Source organism: Syngnathus floridae, chromosome 13 (assembly GCF_059516105.1).
Source record: "Syngnathus floridae isolate MCC-2025c chromosome 13, RoL_Sflo_1.0, whole genome shotgun sequence".
NCBI classification, from domain to species: domain Eukaryota; kingdom Metazoa; phylum Chordata; class Actinopteri; order Syngnathiformes; family Syngnathidae; genus Syngnathus; species Syngnathus floridae.
Window position 1 is genome coordinate 6,177,799 of NC_142425.1, and position 17,555 is coordinate 6,195,353.

At 38.5% G+C, this 17,555-nt stretch overlaps 1 protein-coding gene across 5 annotated transcripts in view; it reads left to right on the forward strand.

Moving 5' to 3' along the window:
• Nucleotides 1–17,555, forward strand: part of mfsd8l1 (major facilitator superfamily domain containing 8-like 1) — a 240,800-nt gene that overhangs the window by 26,636 nt on the left and 196,609 nt on the right. For 4 of the 5 annotated variants that reach the window (XR_015862206.1, XR_015862209.1, XR_015862205.1 and 1 more), the window contains exons 14-17: nucleotides 6,990–7,135; nucleotides 11,125–11,350; nucleotides 11,727–11,995; nucleotides 13,614–13,745. The gene's annotated coding sequence lies outside the window, so the exon portion shown is untranslated. The remainder of the gene's footprint in view (nucleotides 1–6,989; nucleotides 7,136–11,124; nucleotides 11,351–11,726; nucleotides 11,996–13,613; nucleotides 13,746–17,555) is intronic. The other variant, XR_015862204.1, reaches the window with a different exon arrangement.

A 17,555-nucleotide genomic window follows, 5' to 3' on the forward strand; every position in this document is an offset into this window, starting at 1 on the left:
CAGTCAGGAGACAGTAGTTTGATGGCTGAATAAGATCTATGTGTAGAATGTGTAAAGTGCCTGGCAAGCTCAAAAAGAACTTGAGGTCAGGTCAAAGCTTTCCTCTCAGGAAGTCATGGTAGATTTTATTGGACATGGCTCAGACTGTTCACCTTTGAACTCCTGACCTCTAGTGAAGAGTAACTTTAAACGGGAAAGACAAACAAACAAAAATGCATTCATAAAACGTTTTTTGTTGGCCCATTTGGTCAATCAATCATAAATCTCAATCAGTTTTGAAATCTTTGTGCCATTCTATCATTTGTATTTAATTTTCCAGAGAAGCTCTGGCCTTCTCCAATAAATTAATCATCAGTCTAACAAACAAATTGGAAGTTAAAACTATAAAACTTTGTTGTATTCTTTTTGGAAACATTGATTGTTTTTATTTGTGACTTAAAAAGGAAAGAGTGCATCCAAAGTTTAAGCAACTTGTTTGGGGACACTGCAGTGAATTAGATCCAGAGGAATATTTTGCTTTCATGCTGTTCTCACAAATATTGCTTTTGGTGTGAAGTGAGTCCTGTTTTTTTTTTTTTGAACCGCACACTTGCACTGCTCCCCAATCGACCACCCCGCATTTCCCTTAAGTATAAGACCGAGAAGTCAGTAAGTCCCCCTTGAACCATCAAGTAAAACGTCCTAGGAATAAAAATAATGTTTTTATGTATGAACATCTTTGACTGAATCACCCTAGAAACAATTCATAGAAGCAATAAAACTGAGGGCAGTAAACCAGTTGAGAGAGATCACTGAAGGAGACGTTTGACTCTTGAGCTTAACAGGGAGCATAAAAACACCTTAAATCTTTCATTACAAGCACTCTATTTTAGACTTTGTGGTTGGATTTGTTATCTTTATGTGTCTGTAGTAATAAAAGATAGAAGTAGCCTTTATGCTGCAAGGGTCAGATGATCTTCACCTCCATCACCGCAACTGAGTAAAAACTAAGAAAGTGTTCTACTTTGGTGCCCGCATTGTCAGAGAATGTAAAGTGCAAAATGAGGTTACTTCATACATCAATGAAAGAGCTGTTTTAAAATGGCCGGTTCTCTTGCATTGATTGACATTTTTACTCTGCCCTGTGGGTCCGTGTAAGTTTTCCTTCCACAACGAAATGTAAGTTTATTTCCAGTCGACCAAGCAAGGTGTTGATGTAAGATCACATGGCGGGACACGGTTGCTGGCCGATGCTCCTCGGGGAAAGGTTAAATGTACGATATAAGCATCAAGAAGCTTTAAAGATTAGGAAGTATCAAAATCTGTGTTAGTGTACCGGTTGCAAAGTGGAAGAAAGTTTCTAAAGCACTGTCAGCACTTGAGGCAAATGTGATTTGTTACTCAAATTTGATCCTGGATGTCTACTGTCAGCGTTGTGAGTTAAAAGTGACCAAACAGTTTGGATTTGTTGCCACTGCAACAGTGAATTAATGAGTAAATTAAAATGACATAATCATTATCTCAGTACAGTGCCTTCAGCGATAGAGAACAATAATAATCCTAATATTTTTCAGATTTTGTCATTCTCTTGTGATCACCAGCTCACTCAGCATTTCTGTTTCTGTTATCAAAATGTACCCAAGCTCACAGCTTCCTTTTTCTCACTCCATCAGCATTTTGTCTTCCCTGATTGTGTTTGGCTATAAACCAGTGCTGATTGCTGACTCAGCAGCACCGCAGATTATCCATATTCGATACATGCATCTTAAAAGGGAGAGTTCAAGGGTGACAGGTAGTGCAAATTAGTGTTGCAACCTTAGTTTAACTTTTTTTATACTGATAATGATCGACTGAATGATTTATCTTTAGGTGTGGTTTTTATAATTGTTCAAATTCTTGCCGGATGAAGTGTGTAAAGGCAAAATATTCCAAAACAACAATGTAGTTGTCTTTTATTAATGAATGGGCATCAGTAGGTTCTCTAAATAATTGGTTTTAAACAGTTTGATTTTACTTGCTTTACAACTTGGTTAAATAAAGAAATTCACTTGACACCAACAATAGAAACAACAGCAATTGACATTTAATATACACCAAAAACGACTTTTGATGACGACTAATACAGACAGTTCCAGCATGGTGAAACGTCCTTTTTCCATGTGCCTCACAGAAATAACAGTGCCTCTTTGTCATCTTTATGACTCACCATCGCCACAATACATATAAACTAGGCTAGCCAAAGTGGCTAGTCAGAGTGGCAATTCTACCCGCATGAAAGTTAGTCGCATTTGGCGGATTTGTGGCAGTTCATGTCATGTCCCATATATATCCCATCTTCTTTTTCTTGGCAACTCCACTGAACAAACATTGTATGCAGAATAACAATTAGAAATGTGATGTCTCTGGCTCAAGGGTTTTCTTCTCAATGGACCACCACTCATAACTTGACTCAAAAGACCAAAGAACAAAAGTGCTGTATGTAGCGATGTAGCTCGAGCTCAGGTCCAAAAGGGAAGCCAAATGACAAATAAAATGGTAACAAAAACAACAAACAACCCCCCTGAGAGTCTTTTGAAGCTTTCTGCTAGAAAATATTCATGGGCCTGATGAAAGGTTGCACTTGAATTCACAGGACATTGAGGATTTCACAGTTTTTAAGGGGAGCGTCGTCGGTTTCTCATCAAGCAGCTTTGTTCTTGCTGCTCCGTGGTGCTGCTATTGTCTCACTTGATTTGAAGTTGCTTGCTAATGCATGAAATCGAAGTATTCAAAAAATAGTTTCTTTTTTTTTTTTTAATGTGGGAAGGGAATATTTGCCTGTTTAGAGGAATCGCCATGCAGAGGCTTAAAACTGGAGCAAATAACTGAAAAAGGATGGCAAACAAACCAATCATGACAGAATACATCGGCCCGATTTTGGGGGAATTGAGCAGCTCTTTTACTGCCTGTCAGGAATCTCTTCATGGGGAAAACAAACAAACAGATAAAAAGAGTGGAAGGGAGAAAGGGATGTCTATGAGCACCAGAAATCCTTTCTGAAGTGAAGCATGAGAAAGAGAGAGAAAGAAGTGCACTGTGCGTTTAAGTATTTTAAAGTGTATTCATTCAAGGAGGACACTTTTTTAGTGCACAGATATTTAGGGAGGATATTCATATATTTTGGATTGTGTTGCAGTCTGCAACATCTTTTACATTGGCCAGTTTTACCGATTGTTTTTATAAAGCTGTGAGGCTTACCTAAGGTGGACATTTACAAAAGTCCGCTTGATTGTATTTGGAATTTGACAAGAACTAGCTGTGCTTTTATGCTTTTATTTGTCAAGGACAAACTATCAGCTAAAATGGAAGGTGCAAACAAAATGGGCCCCTACAGAAAGTCTTGTTTGTGTGAATGGGCTGGATCATGCTTTAGCAATATATTTCTCAAGCCCGAAGACGCTTGGAAACGGTAGCCCATCATTGCCAACACAGACCTGCCGAATACGGTCAAATCTCTTGCCTACTTGTTGCTATAACAAAATGTAAAAACTTGTCGTCAACATCTGACCCCAGATGGTTGCTCCACATTGTAAATTTGCCCGGTTACTCCCCAACCTTCACCTTTTCATGGTCGTGTCCTAAGCAAACAAGTACCTCAAAGTGAGTGTAGCCCTTGAACACCAGAGTAGAAGACAATACAAGGTCTCTCTAGATTTGCTCCTTGTTCCTAATAAAAGTCGAAAGGGTTTGAACTCTTCTTTGATCTCACCGAATCAGACTTGACTTTTATTCACGTAGCAGCCGTTTAAATCCATCTTGGTTATGCGAGCCTTGATCTTGGTTTTCTCCACCACCTAGAGAAATGGCAACGGTGCCTGTAGAGTGACAGCCAATAGATCCAGCAGTTGCAAAGATGAGTCATGCTGACAAAGTGTTTGAGACATTTCAGACAGCTAATCTGGAGCCTGTTCTACCAAATAGTCCTGAAGCCTTTGTTTTGTACGTATATGTGAGATCCTTAAAACAACAAAGTCATCCATGATTTTTCAGTCTACAATGTCGGTCGGATCAACTGCGATGTCGAAACAATAGCTTTGGCTGCCTGCTTGCCTAAGATACAAAATTGGACATGCAAACTTACTGCCTACTATTTTCCAGCAGCTGTGTTTATGGTGTGGCTGCTTTTATTTCAGGGGAGGTTTATCTTTCAGATGCCGTGTGACTCACATCTCTAAAATTTGCATGCATAATCAGAAAAAAGTAATCTAGCGTCATGAGCATAATAAGATTTTCAAAATAGAAAAATAGCAAGCCACGTCAAATTGCATCCTTGATAAATTGCCTGGTCTGCTGTGTAGAAACGTCCACAGTTGATCAAATTGATGTGTGAACGATGTGCAAACCGTTTTACCCTCTAATACATTAAAATTGGGAAATGTGACAGGTGATGGACATAATTGAAGGGGACAAATGATTTATAGTTCATGAAATTATTTGTGATGACGTCTCCCCCTCTATCCGGCTAACTTGTGTTATTTTTGGCAATGAAAGTCACTTGTTTCTGCCAGATGAAGTCAAGAATCTGAAAATATTTAGCTAATTCAGTCTGCTAGGCACATACACGCAACACACACACACACACAACAACAATCTCATTCAAATCAGCTGCAGATTGCTGAACGGAAAGCTGTCACTTGTGAGGAACTTCATGAAGCAAGTGGACAGACAGCCTGTGTATATTTCCCAGGCCTGCCCCGGCTGAGTGGATGTTAGTGCCAAGTGGAGCTGTTGCTGACCTCCCTGGGGCCAGAGGCAAAATTCTGTAAAAAAGCATTACTTTTAGCTGACCGTAGCTCACACTGAAATCCTCCCTTAAAATGCTTAGGGGCTAAAATGGAGCTACACAGATTTTTGACAGAGCTATAATCTTTCCCTAGCCCTGGTGCAACGCCACTTAATCGCACAACAAAAAGGCCCCTCTAACCAAATTGATGCAATTTTTTTTTCAGCTGCAAAAATAATATTTGTATACTTTCATTCTCTTAAATAATAGATGCAGTTGTATTTGTGCTTTCAAAATTCCTTGCCGGAAACAAAACGCTGACAGGGAAGTGATGCTAAATCCCGCCAGGCCAACAAGACAAAGCCTGAGATGCACCACAAGGAGCCATTACTTTTAGGTTTCCTTCTCGAGTTAGTATTTCCACAGTTCATTTCCATGCTTTGCTTTCCTCTTTTCATCACAAGGGTTCTTTTTTGTAAACATCCATTTTTCTGCCATCATAATACGTAGCTCTAGTAGAATGCTATATCTATCTGTTCAAGGTCTACCAAGGCTAATTTTGAACTGGGTTTAATTAATAATTCAGTTTGAATTGAAACAGACATAATTACACTTATCCACAGTTTCACTACATTAAGAATTCATCCAAGTTAATATGTCAGTTATCAATTTTGCGCACATACCTTGAAACAATGAGACATTTGCGGACTACTGTACTGAAAATCAGGTTGACTGAAAGACATTACACGAAGCTTTTCATTTCTTGTGTAGAAAAGAGAAAAGTATTCAGTTTTTTTTTTCTTCATTCTGCCTCAGCAAATACTAGTGACTCATGCTTCATCTTTGCTGAATGTGCACCAAAGATTGGTCTCTTCTCTGAGGGACACTGTGGTAAAGTCATTCAGACAATAAAAGAATGAAACTAGCATAAACTATTCACACTAAAAAAATCTCAAAAGTCTCATTTAGCCTTCCCCTTTTCTATTACAATAACAACTGAGAATAATTTTCAGTTTCTTTAGTTTCTCTAAACTTGACCATATCACTGTTCTTTGCTCAAACTGCTGTTTTTTATTTAGTCAACGTGGCCTATACGGTATTCCGGTTGACTAATTTCAAAGATTTTAATGGGGATAAGTTAAAATTTTACACATGAAAACTTCATAGACTCTATCTTCAGATTCAAATCTGGGCTCATTAGATTTGTGTACATATTCTCGCCTCTCTACTTTCACACACCTGTAATGCATAACAGAGCATAATCTCTAAATGCTTACCATATGCTGCTGTTTGCATTCCAAATCCATCTTTCCTCTTGATAAATTGGGTCTATAGATGTAATCTGGGGGTTTATTTGCTCAATTTAACGATTTACTGGACATTTTTTTGAATGCAAACACCAATGCACACTCACCTGATTTCGTTTTATGAGGGACTAATACAATACATGAGCTTTTGTATGATATTTATTTTCTTTATGCACAAAAATATTCGGCACCATGTCTATAAGACCAGCAAAAAGTGAAAATGGAGGACAGTGCATATTGTTATATTCTTCATAGACGACTATCTACAAAATTTTGGGTTGTGAGACTTCACCTTGTCCTTCTCGCTGCATTGTTTAAATGGGTTGAGGTCATGATGTGAGTTTCTTCCACAACTGGGGCACTCTCATTTTGGAAAGTAACATGTCTTCTCAAAAATTCACACAAATTGGATGCATCTTCTTACTGCAGTGAAAGTCCATGTAATAATTGGAAACATTCATAAAAAATGTAAATAAAGGCGGACTATGACAGCTCCCTTGATCTGAATTCATAAGAACAAAAATTGTCTCTGCTCATTCCACAGTCTGGCCAACATCCATGCAAGGACTTTCGATGAACCCTGCATCGAGAGCTTCATCTTAATTAGTTCATTGTTTCTCTGTGTTTCTGCGATATGCAACTCTCCTGACAGGAGGTTTTGTGTGAGTTTATTCAAACCATCACCTGGGGCAAATTTCACTTGTTGGCCCCCCTCTCCCTGCAATGACTTGTTTTTTTTATTCTACTCCAAGTCTGTGCTGACAAATATACATTCAGACAGACAAATGTACTGCTATCAAGGTTTACCATCTGCTTTTTCAGCACAGAAGAAAAACGACAGGAAAGTGGTGGAGTGGAGAGTCTGTTTGGATTGCTCGCCTGTTAGTTTCAAGTTTGAATGGAGTCCGATGTAAAGAGCATCCATTGTGTCCACTTCCTAGGATGAACTCGTGTGAGGTTTCTCTGGAGATGTCAAGCAAGAAAGGTGTCAGCCTCTCAAGAAGTGTCCTCAACATGGATGACAGGCAAGCAGGCAGCAGCCTCAAAGAGAGCTCATGTTTGGAGCACTTGAGATTCAAATGTTAAGGTAAAAAGGATTTTTTTTTTGGTCTCACTAATTAAACCAGATAAAATATTTCCTCTGCTCTTTGATGTATTTCAACTGATGAAAATGATCATGTAAAAAAATATTCAAGGCTGTAGGGTGAGACCGAGGCAATTATTGATGGCATTTGAGATTAAATTGACTTCATTACATGGAATATTTGGGAGACAAGTCAGGCACTGCCGAGCCTCTTTACAGAAACCACAGATCTCAGATCACTGATGATAATGGTCACTTCACACAAGTCCATACATTGTGCAGTATAAAGAAAAGAAAAAAGCTTTCCTGGTGGCTGTGACCATTACAAGCCACGACTTTGTTAGATGAAGTCCAACCAGTTTTTTTTTTTTTTGCTTTATGCCAACTGGGGGCGCTGCAACCTTTGTAACAGCATAAAGAAGGCACAATGTGGTTCCAGCAAGTTCCTCATTTTGGCTTTAACCATCCTTTGTTTATGAATCATCTTCTTGAAACAGACTGGATTCATTAAAGTAGGTGTAATCAACTCAATCGCAGTATTCTAATGGGCACTCAATACAAAAATATATTTAAATAAATATATGTATATATATTCAACTTGTATTATTTATAAAAAGGACACTGGGATTGATTAAAATATTCCAAACAGCACCTGGTAGCAGCGGGTACTTCAATTGCAGAAGAGGTGGAGAAGGATCGTGAGAATTGAGAAATTTGACCATATTTGGGCAAGAGGTTTCCTCCTAACAACGACGATACACGGTTTGAAACAAGAGAGCCTTAGTGACTTTGATTAGATTAAATCTAGCTCAATCATTTATTACATCTTGATCAATCACACTAATGACCATGGGCAGTTAAATTCTTAATTCACCCCGCACTGCAATATTAATAGGACCTATGGCTCATAGAATCAATTAGTGATGATAATGCCAACATTACAAAAATTATAGTTTTTGATCAGTTATAGTGCAGATCATCATCTATATAAATGTAACAGATTAAGAGATGCATGTCACTTGAGAAAAACAAACCAAGTCTGATTAATATGATCATGATCTGCTTAAACTCAAAATTTCCACTTAAAAGCTTTCTCGGTCACAAGACCTTTATCACAAATCTTCTACTCTTTACTCATGTCATCACCTCCACTCTCCATTTTACCTCTTGTGCTCACTGCCAGCAAAAGACCTATTAACCCCTTGCAGTGCTCGATATTGTTGTTAAATAATTGAACATCCCTCTTGCCCCAGTGAAAAGGCAACTAAATAATGAATACGATAGGTGTCTTTAGAGGTGGAAGAGCTATGTGAATTATTCACTTGGCAAATTGCTAGTAAAAGACACTTGTTGCATAGAAAAAGATTTTACCAGCCTTAGTATGTTAATTTCTCAGATCACGGCCTGGGAACCAAAGTGGAAACATACAATCATCTGTCACTACAAAGAGACGCAATCATTCAAAATGCATACAAATATTTTAAGCAGTGCCAAAGCCCTTCCTTCTTTATGCTGTTACAAAAACCCAATTTCAAACTGCATATATTATTTAAGTGATATAAAAGGATCTTAAGAAGCCATTCCTGTCATTAAAAGTTATCAAAGACGGCTGCAATCACAGATGGGAAAATGTGTCATGTGGTTGTGTCATGCAGTAGAAAGACTTCTGTTTGGGGTCACAGCCACTGCCGAGAGCACACCTGGCACCACATACATGTTTATTTCCTACAGCGGAGAACTTACGACACACCCATACAAACCAATGTATGGATGTGCTTAAGGGACAGATGGCAACAAGGAATTAATGTGCACATTAGAGTTCGAAGGAGGCAAGGGTGAAGGCAAAACAAGGGAGACTGTGCATTCATGAATGCATTCATTTAGGCTGAAGTCGGATGAATACTCAAGGTGCGAGGTTACAGTTTTCAGCTGGTGAAGGTAAAGGGCACAGGTTTGAATGTTCAGTGTTTTGTACAAAGGCTTCAGAAAGGCACCACTAAATTGGAAAGATAGGAAGGTGCTAAGCTGTGTAATATTTTATGTGTAACAAAACCTTAAAATCACCTCTCAAATAGACCGGCCGTAGCTAATGCAAGTTCTCCACCATCGGAGTAATCCGTTTATGTTGGCTGGCTGTTCAACCTTCATGTTGTTTTGATTTCAAATGAATTTTCCCATTTAAAATGCTATCACCTTTCTAAAACTTTGAAATAATATACTACATATAGGTTTTTAAGAAATACTTTAGCTTAAACTCAAGCTTTAAACAAATTGCCATGTAAGTGTATAAAAAATTATGCTGTTAATTGTTGAAAAAAAAATCATCAAAGTACCACACACTATAATGCTATTAAATAAAGCGAGAGAAATCCACCGGATGAAAGTTGGTGATTTGTTGCACTCGTAAGTGAAGCTACCACTGTACTGCTGTGTGCTACTGTCAAATTGAAGTATTGGAGGCTTTTATACTATTTTATCCTCACCATCCATGAGAAAATCTAAATTGGGAAGCACTTTAACACAGTTGTTGGAGCTCTCGTTGACATGCACGTGGGCCAAGTGCAAGTGGACCTGGTTCAGCACCTTGTGGCACTCCTCTGCCACCATCTGCTTTGCCAGGTCAGGCATCTCAGATGTCACAGGACATTTTAATGGAAAAAGATTAATCATTTATAAAGCAATGTTACGGAAGCTGAAAAGATCCACATAGTTAGCTTTTCAGATACAGACACACACATTTATAGTGTACATAGATATATTAATTAAAACTGACACTGATATTCAAAAGATTTTGATTGATTATTCCTATTTTTACAGAAGAGATGCAACAAAAAATTTATATGATTTCATGTGACAAAAAGGATAAAAAATACATAGTCTTGCTCTGTTAACTGTCAGTTAAACTAAGGCGAGCAAGACGTATTGATTATTGGTATGACCCGAATTGTTACAGCCACGGTCTTACTGTTTTGCAGCCTGTTCTCAGTCTTCACACTTGTTCTCATTCATAATGAATAAAGACGGTCCTGTAATATTAATAAGCCTCCATTGCCTACGGTACTGGGTTTACTTAAGGTTTCAATAGAAAATGACCATAGGGGTGAAATAATATCTCTGTGATTGTGCAAATGTATTTGAAATTAAATGTATTTTTAGTAAACTGAGAAAAAATTTATGAAATCAATCCCAAATTACAAAGTTCCTTTTGTGTTTCTTAATTATCTTTGGTGATTAAGCGCTAGAGGGGAAGTTAAAATTGAAAGACTATTGGTTTTCAGTGGATACGTTTGTCAACAATTCCTGGCCACCTACAAGTATGCTGTATGAAGGATAAATTGTTTTCAGTAGGATCTAAGATGACTGATAACATGGCACAAGTGCACTTTGTCTTTTTGATTTGAAAGGATATTGCCTTTAAGATGGATGGATGGACGGACGGACAGCCGGATGGATAAATGGATGAAATCCAACAGTTCAGTAAATAAGTAATTGGCTTATTGGCGTATTGTGGTTCATAAAAGAATTGATGAGGCCATTTACGTCTCAGACACATCTACAGTGTGCCTTAATCTCGCCAAGTTCCTTCCTGTTAAATTGTCCTTCAGCCATTAGTCCTCAATGGTGCACCCATTCTTTTTTCTCTCTGCCATTAAATTGTAATGACATAGATGTTAATTTTACATGTCTAGTTTTGTTTAATTATACTCAATGTCCTAATTCGTTTAAATTAACCACTCCCATTTTGACAGAGGTACTTCGAGAAGAGTGTCCGTGGAGTTTGAAGAAAGATTCTTTATGACACTGAACATTGACACTGTAGAAGAAATCTGTCCATGACCCTACGTCTCCCATTGCTAGCACTGTGGATCACATGACTTAGTTTTATGCAGCTAATCAATTGCAGATTCTATTAAATCTATCAAATTGGACCAGAACATATTGACACCGGATTTTAATTCATTACGTCACCATTTTGCCTCATCTGATTTCAGCCCTACACAATGATATAGTACGATGAAAAATTAATTATTCAAGGCACAGTCCAGAGCTTTAAAACCAGAACTTGAAGAGAAATGGCCTCAGTGGAAGTCAAGTTATTTTACATAGGCATCAAAAGTGAGCGACATACCATTGCTCTGTTAGCGGCTCCCAATGGGAAGTGGCAGCCTATAGGCCAGCAACTGATGGTGGAACGGAGTGGCTATGGCAGCGTTAATGGTAAGTGAGAGGTAATTAGAGAGAAAACGACTCATGCGCAACTCTCCATCCGGCAAACAGAGAGGGGAGCCGGCCTCCCCGCCGCCTCATTCATCATCATCTGCTTAGCAGGCGGCTCGGATATAGGATGAACGGAACAGCCCTTGCCATCTCTCTCCTTATTTTAGTGTCTTTCTGCTGTTGCTAAGAGTCTTCTAAACGTCCAATGTGCTATATATGTTTCACTTGATCTAAAACTTTGTCTACGAATCGTATTTCCCAATCTGTTCGTATATACCGTAGTCAACTTTGTGTCTGTCTTACACCTTACTTCTTGTAACCTGTCATGAATTTAATATTAGTTATTTTTTCTTCAATTTCCCTTTATGTTTTAAAGGTCATCATTATCATTGCTGTACTTAACAAGTGGTACAACTGGAATAACATAGCAAGGCTCTGGAAGGCACACAGCAATATTAATAATTGGTTGCTAAGGGTGACAAAGAAAAATGGAGCAAAGCTCAAAGAAAATGAAACTGAAGAGAAAGACATGGACTGAACTCCAGGGTGTGACGAGCAAACAGAACTAATTTGGACCAGAAAGTAATTTGTGGAACTCTTGACTGGCGGCAGTTGTTGGAGCAACAAACAACAGATACTTCCAAGGTACCTCAATTTGCCACTTGAGCACTTGCTTTCTACCTCTTCTTGACTTCTAAAGTTGTCCTTTTCCATGTATAGCTACACCCTTTGAAACTTTGTAGAAAGTGATTGATTGAACATAGTTATAGTATTTATAGTGTTTGTCTATTGGCACAATGCTGAGGTTACAAATGAATTGCTGCATCAAATCCCATAAAGAGATGTCATCATGCAAAATGTGAGTACACCACAGTTCAATGGAATGATTAGTGGCAATGGCTTTGACTGTGTTTATGCCCACAACAGCACAAACTGCCCTTCTTTAATTGCTAGACTTTGGCCGTAATTCCGAATTTCAACCTCAAACCCTAAAATTGTGAAATTGCTTTGTGGAGGGTACTGGTCTAACAACCAGTGAAGAAAGACTCGACACTGTACATTTGTTCATATCAGATTATCAGCCATTTGATATATTGCCCAATCTGATTTAATGTGCAGCCCATTTAGAGACTGAAAATAATCTTCTCCAATAAACCCCAGAAAGTCTCACATATCACAGTTGCCTATTGTTTGGAATTTGGCCTCCAAAGAACAAAAACTATTTTCAGCTGCTTCACTTTTATATTCATGCTGCCTCTTTCAACATGCACTGGAACACATAAATAAAGCTATTAGGTTGCGGAAAACTTACAAAACTGTCTCACAAGGGACATAAAGCACATATGGCTCTCTGATCAAGGCCTCAAGGTATCGCCGCCCATGAACGCCAGCCTTTTCCAATCAAGCAGAATCTGATAACATATTTATTTAATGAGGGAGGCTGACATCATAGCTGCATCATAACGCAGCAATGTTTTTGCTTCAGCATGTTGCTCATAGGCGCTTTATTCAATTTTCAAAGTAAAGGCTGAGGATTCCATTCAAAGCAGTAGAAAGAGGCTACAGTATATTACTGTCAAAATACAGAAAGTTCAACTTTTCAAAACAGTAAAAAAAGGTTAATGCCAATTTAGCAAAGTATGTGATTAGAAATGCTATGTTCTTTTGACTTAACCACTTTGACTCAACAACTTTGGCCTTGTCTAAACACGAGTTTATCTTGAGCTTCACCCAGATCACAATCTTGCCTAATAGTGTGCCCCATGCATCACCAGTCTTGCTGAGGGCATTATACACCAAGATACTCTCAGGCATCAGACTGTCTCAATTCTAAGGTTGTTTGGTCACATCCTTGATAAGCCGCTGTGATCCAATCCTAAGAGTGTGTTTAAGATGGTTTGTTTGTGCACTGGTTTGTCACATATCACCGCAGCCTTACCAGCATTCATTCATTCATTCCATTCTAAAAAGACCAGCGATAGCTGTGTAGGCACTGGAATAAAACCTTGGATTTTAGAATCAATATTGTTTGAAAGATAGCATAAAATGAAATATTGGTCCACTGATCCTTGAATCTTTTAGAAAAGCTGCAAAGATGAAAGCAGAGCTGTTTTATGAGGACAAAAGTTTGTCAAAAGAGAGGAATTTTTTGCTGTGTATTTGACACTGTAACAGTCAGTTATAATAAATTAATTGAAAGTGTATCATGCGCATTTTATTCTAACTTTCCCTCACATGATTTATTAATTCTGCACGACGACAGGGACAACTCTACACAGTATCTGATCATGGTCCTGTCAGGATGGAGAATGTATTTTCAAGGTGGTGTGAATGCTTGCTTACTCGCCCAATCAGAATCTGCAAGATAAGGAACTGATGACGCTCACAAGAAAAGGTAAGAGAATAAAGTAAATTGGAAAAAGGTGGTTGAGGAACCAAAGTATTTCATATGGTCATCCTCGACTTAATCCTTTTGTTGCTATATTTGTAAATATGTGCTGTCACCTCTCATTATGTCCCAATTTCCCTTGTTGCTTAAGTAATCTTACTTTTAAAAGAAAAATACAATGTTAATGTATTAAATACAGTCAGTACTTGTATCGTTTTCATTTCAGACTCCCACATATTTTTTTATTCCAGTGCAGTGATTTGGGCGTAAATGGTTCACTCAAGAGTATCTTATTTGCACGAGAGAAAACATGACTCACTCACTCCATCAGAGAAAGTCCATGGTCATTATGTGGTTTTAAAGTGAAAAACCTTCCCTCTCCAAACTAAGACCTGGGGTTATAAGACCATACAAATAGAGGCCAAACAAGTGTTCTCGTAAAATTGACAAATTCTTGTTTCAATATCAAAGTGTAGCAGTTAGTGAGGTATGGACTCTGGAAAACTTTTCTGTTTGTTTTTTTTTCTTTTACTTCATGGAGGTAATCGACCCACCGCTGCTGTAATAGTGATATATCACTTGTGTCTTTATAAAAGAAGATGCTTGGGAGGTGGCCTCCAAATATGGGTGTAAGTGGTTTGTGTATTGTGGAAGTGGGTTTAAATCAAAGCAAGGGACCACAAAGATTATCACTGTGGTACAGATGTGCAAATCACAGGGTAGCTACTTACTACACTAGAGAAGAGTTTGTCCCCAGACACCATAAATACAAAATTGCATGTACTGTACTTACCTCTCCGTGCTCCAGTTCAATGTCTTTGAGAGACCTTCTGGTTTTTAATGTTCATGTGGTAGCAATCACAACCCCTCCTATCACTACTACATTTAATTACTCCTCTCTCATTCAAGTCGCTTTAGGGTTATGTATTTAACAACACAATTATTCCTTCTTGACAACATAACTATTCATCGAGGCCTTTATTTGATGTGTAAGCATCAGGAAAGCAATGCTGTTACAGTTCAACTTGAAATGATTGTCACCGGTTCCATCGACTACGCAGTGTTGAAATATCTCAGCAAGTTTTTAATTTGCAGTATGTATGATGTGTCATCAAAAACAAAAATAATATTAATAAAAAATGAATAATGATGAATAAAAATATCACCTATTCTAGTTCCAATGGAAGATAGCAAATTCTGTGTTCCATCCATCCATCCATCCATCCATCCATCCATCCATCCATCCATCCATCCATCCATCCATCCATCCATCCATCCATCCATCCATCCATCCATCCATCCATCCATCCATCCATCCATCCATCCATCCATCCATCCATCCATCCATCCATCCATCCATCCATCCATCCATCCATCCATCCATCCATCTTCAACACTGCTTTTCCTGTTCAAGGTCGCGCGGGGTGCTGGAGCCTATCCCAGCTGACATCGGGCCAAAGGCAGACAGAACCCTGAACTGGTTGCTATTCAGTCACAGAGCACATGTTGAGACAAATAACCAGTCACACCCACATAACTTTAAGCAAAATACTTGTTTAGGTTTGACCCTCTGCCACTGGCTGCTTATCATTTTTGCTCCATTAAATGTACTGTCATGCTCTGACCCGGAAGAGATGCAGTTGACCTATATACAGTCAGCTGTTAGTGAGCAGCCTCAAGCCATGAGAGCAATCTGGTTCCTTGGCTTTCTCAATTTTGCTGCTATCTCTCCACGCCTGCTCTTGTTGCTTTTGTTGGACCTCACACTTTGGACTCTGAACTACCGCTCAACCCCCACATTTGTCTTTTTGGCTCTCTTCTTGCTTGATGCTGAATAGCCTTGGGAGATGACCTTTCTGGCAGCCGGTGGACTGTCAAGCCTGATTACAATTTAGTGTTCTTGTGTCAGTGTACACAGACTCCCGAGTTTGTTGAATGTGACATCATCTGGCATGTACCCAAGGCTCCGGTGTCACTAGAGGTCGGCAAGCCTGAACTTTTACAGCTAAATCATTCTAATGATTATTTGTTCTCAAGAAGAATTTGTTTCAAATAGACCTGTTTTTCAAAGCACGGTGCACAAAATTTTCCAAATAATTTCCTCTGTGATAAGTATCTCCATCCGCCCATCCGCCAGTCTGTCCATCCATTCGTCCGTTCATCCATCCATCCCAGCCTGTCCAGGGTAGTCCCAGGGAGGTGTCAAAAACAGATTCTTCCCACCTCATTGGGCTCCTTTGTGTTTGAATGTTTGACAATGTTTAGCTTTTTTTTTTAGCTTGTTTTGTAATCTCATGTTTTTGTTCTTTTACTGTATTTTGTTTTTCTGTAGTCACAACACCTATCCTTATACAACAGCGTCAGCGATAACTCTGACTCACCAAACACAAGGCTTTAATTGATGCTGTATTAGTGTTGCCTGAATAAATATTTATGAAGCAAATGGAAATTACATGCAAGTGGTAGTTGAATTTGGACACAATGCCTGGTTGCAGGTGTGTTGGCTGCTGTTTCGTCAACTCCACGCCTGAGGTAGAAGCAGGTATTTTGGGAATTTTGCAGACCAGTATATTGTGTATGGAGAACATTGGACCGTGACCTGGCTTTGTAATAGGATCTTGTGCTCACGCTGAGTAATTGGCCTCCGGGGCTACATCCAAACTTGAAGAAAGGTAAAGTAAGAGCTTGTCAGAAGACGAGCCAAAAGCCAGTACGAAAATAAAAGACGGGTAGGCCTTAAGGTGTTTTTTTTTTTTAGATTGGCTGGTCTCTGAGAGGGTAACAACCTCAGTGTCATTCAACTTTTCTTGCTAACATCTTTGAGTTTGGCTTTTATAGTTGGAATTGTAGAGGAATCATTCACTTTGTTTGAGGGAAGTTGGAATAAGCCTGCACATAAACACTGTTGTGAAAATCACATTTACATTTGGCGACCTTGAGTGCCTCGAAAGGTGCCTTATAATTAAAATGTATTATTATTATTATTATTATTATTATTATTATCATTATTATTATTGTTATTATTATTTGAGTCAGCACCTTTCACAAGGGCAACCATGGTGAAAAAAAAAATACAAAAACAAAAACATCCACACACACTGATGGGTGTAATGACTAATCAGTGAACCCAGCATGTAACCTCAGTAACCCTAAGACTGCTACTCCAGACACATATTAGTCATGCAAATCCGTAACCTTGGACTCAAGACACTCCTCCTGCCAGACTCTTCTGTCTTGCAGCAGCATGAGCTTTGTCTTTTTGGCTGCTCATCACATTTGCAATCATGCTTATCACCTCCTATTCTTTCCATAGCCTGCTGTGGTATGGGTTTGTGTATTAGAATATATTTAGGGAAATAAAATGGGAAATTGGAGCCTAAGAATGTTTACATCTTTCCTCTTGGCTCATTTAAAAATGAGTTTTGCTTCCAATGTAATATCAATTTAATATTGCTGGAATGGCCCGGCACATGACCCAGAGGGAGCATTCATTGTTTTATTACAGATTAAACAATCTGAGTGGCTTCTCTGTGGTTTGTATACCCGATTGTCCTTGGGCGTTTCTTTCAGAGCAGATTGTTATGGTCATTCAAACTTCACTGCAATGCAAACAGCAAGGAACAGCCTGTCTCTTATTAATCATTAATGATTAAAAAAAAATCATTACAACAGCTTTACCCAAGAGAGACACTTCAAATATTGAAGCATTATAATAATGATTTTATATAAAATTCAATGCGCTCAACCAGCCATCTAGGTAAGACAAAATAAAACAAACACACTCTATTCCAGTTTGATGTGCTTTTTAAATTCAAA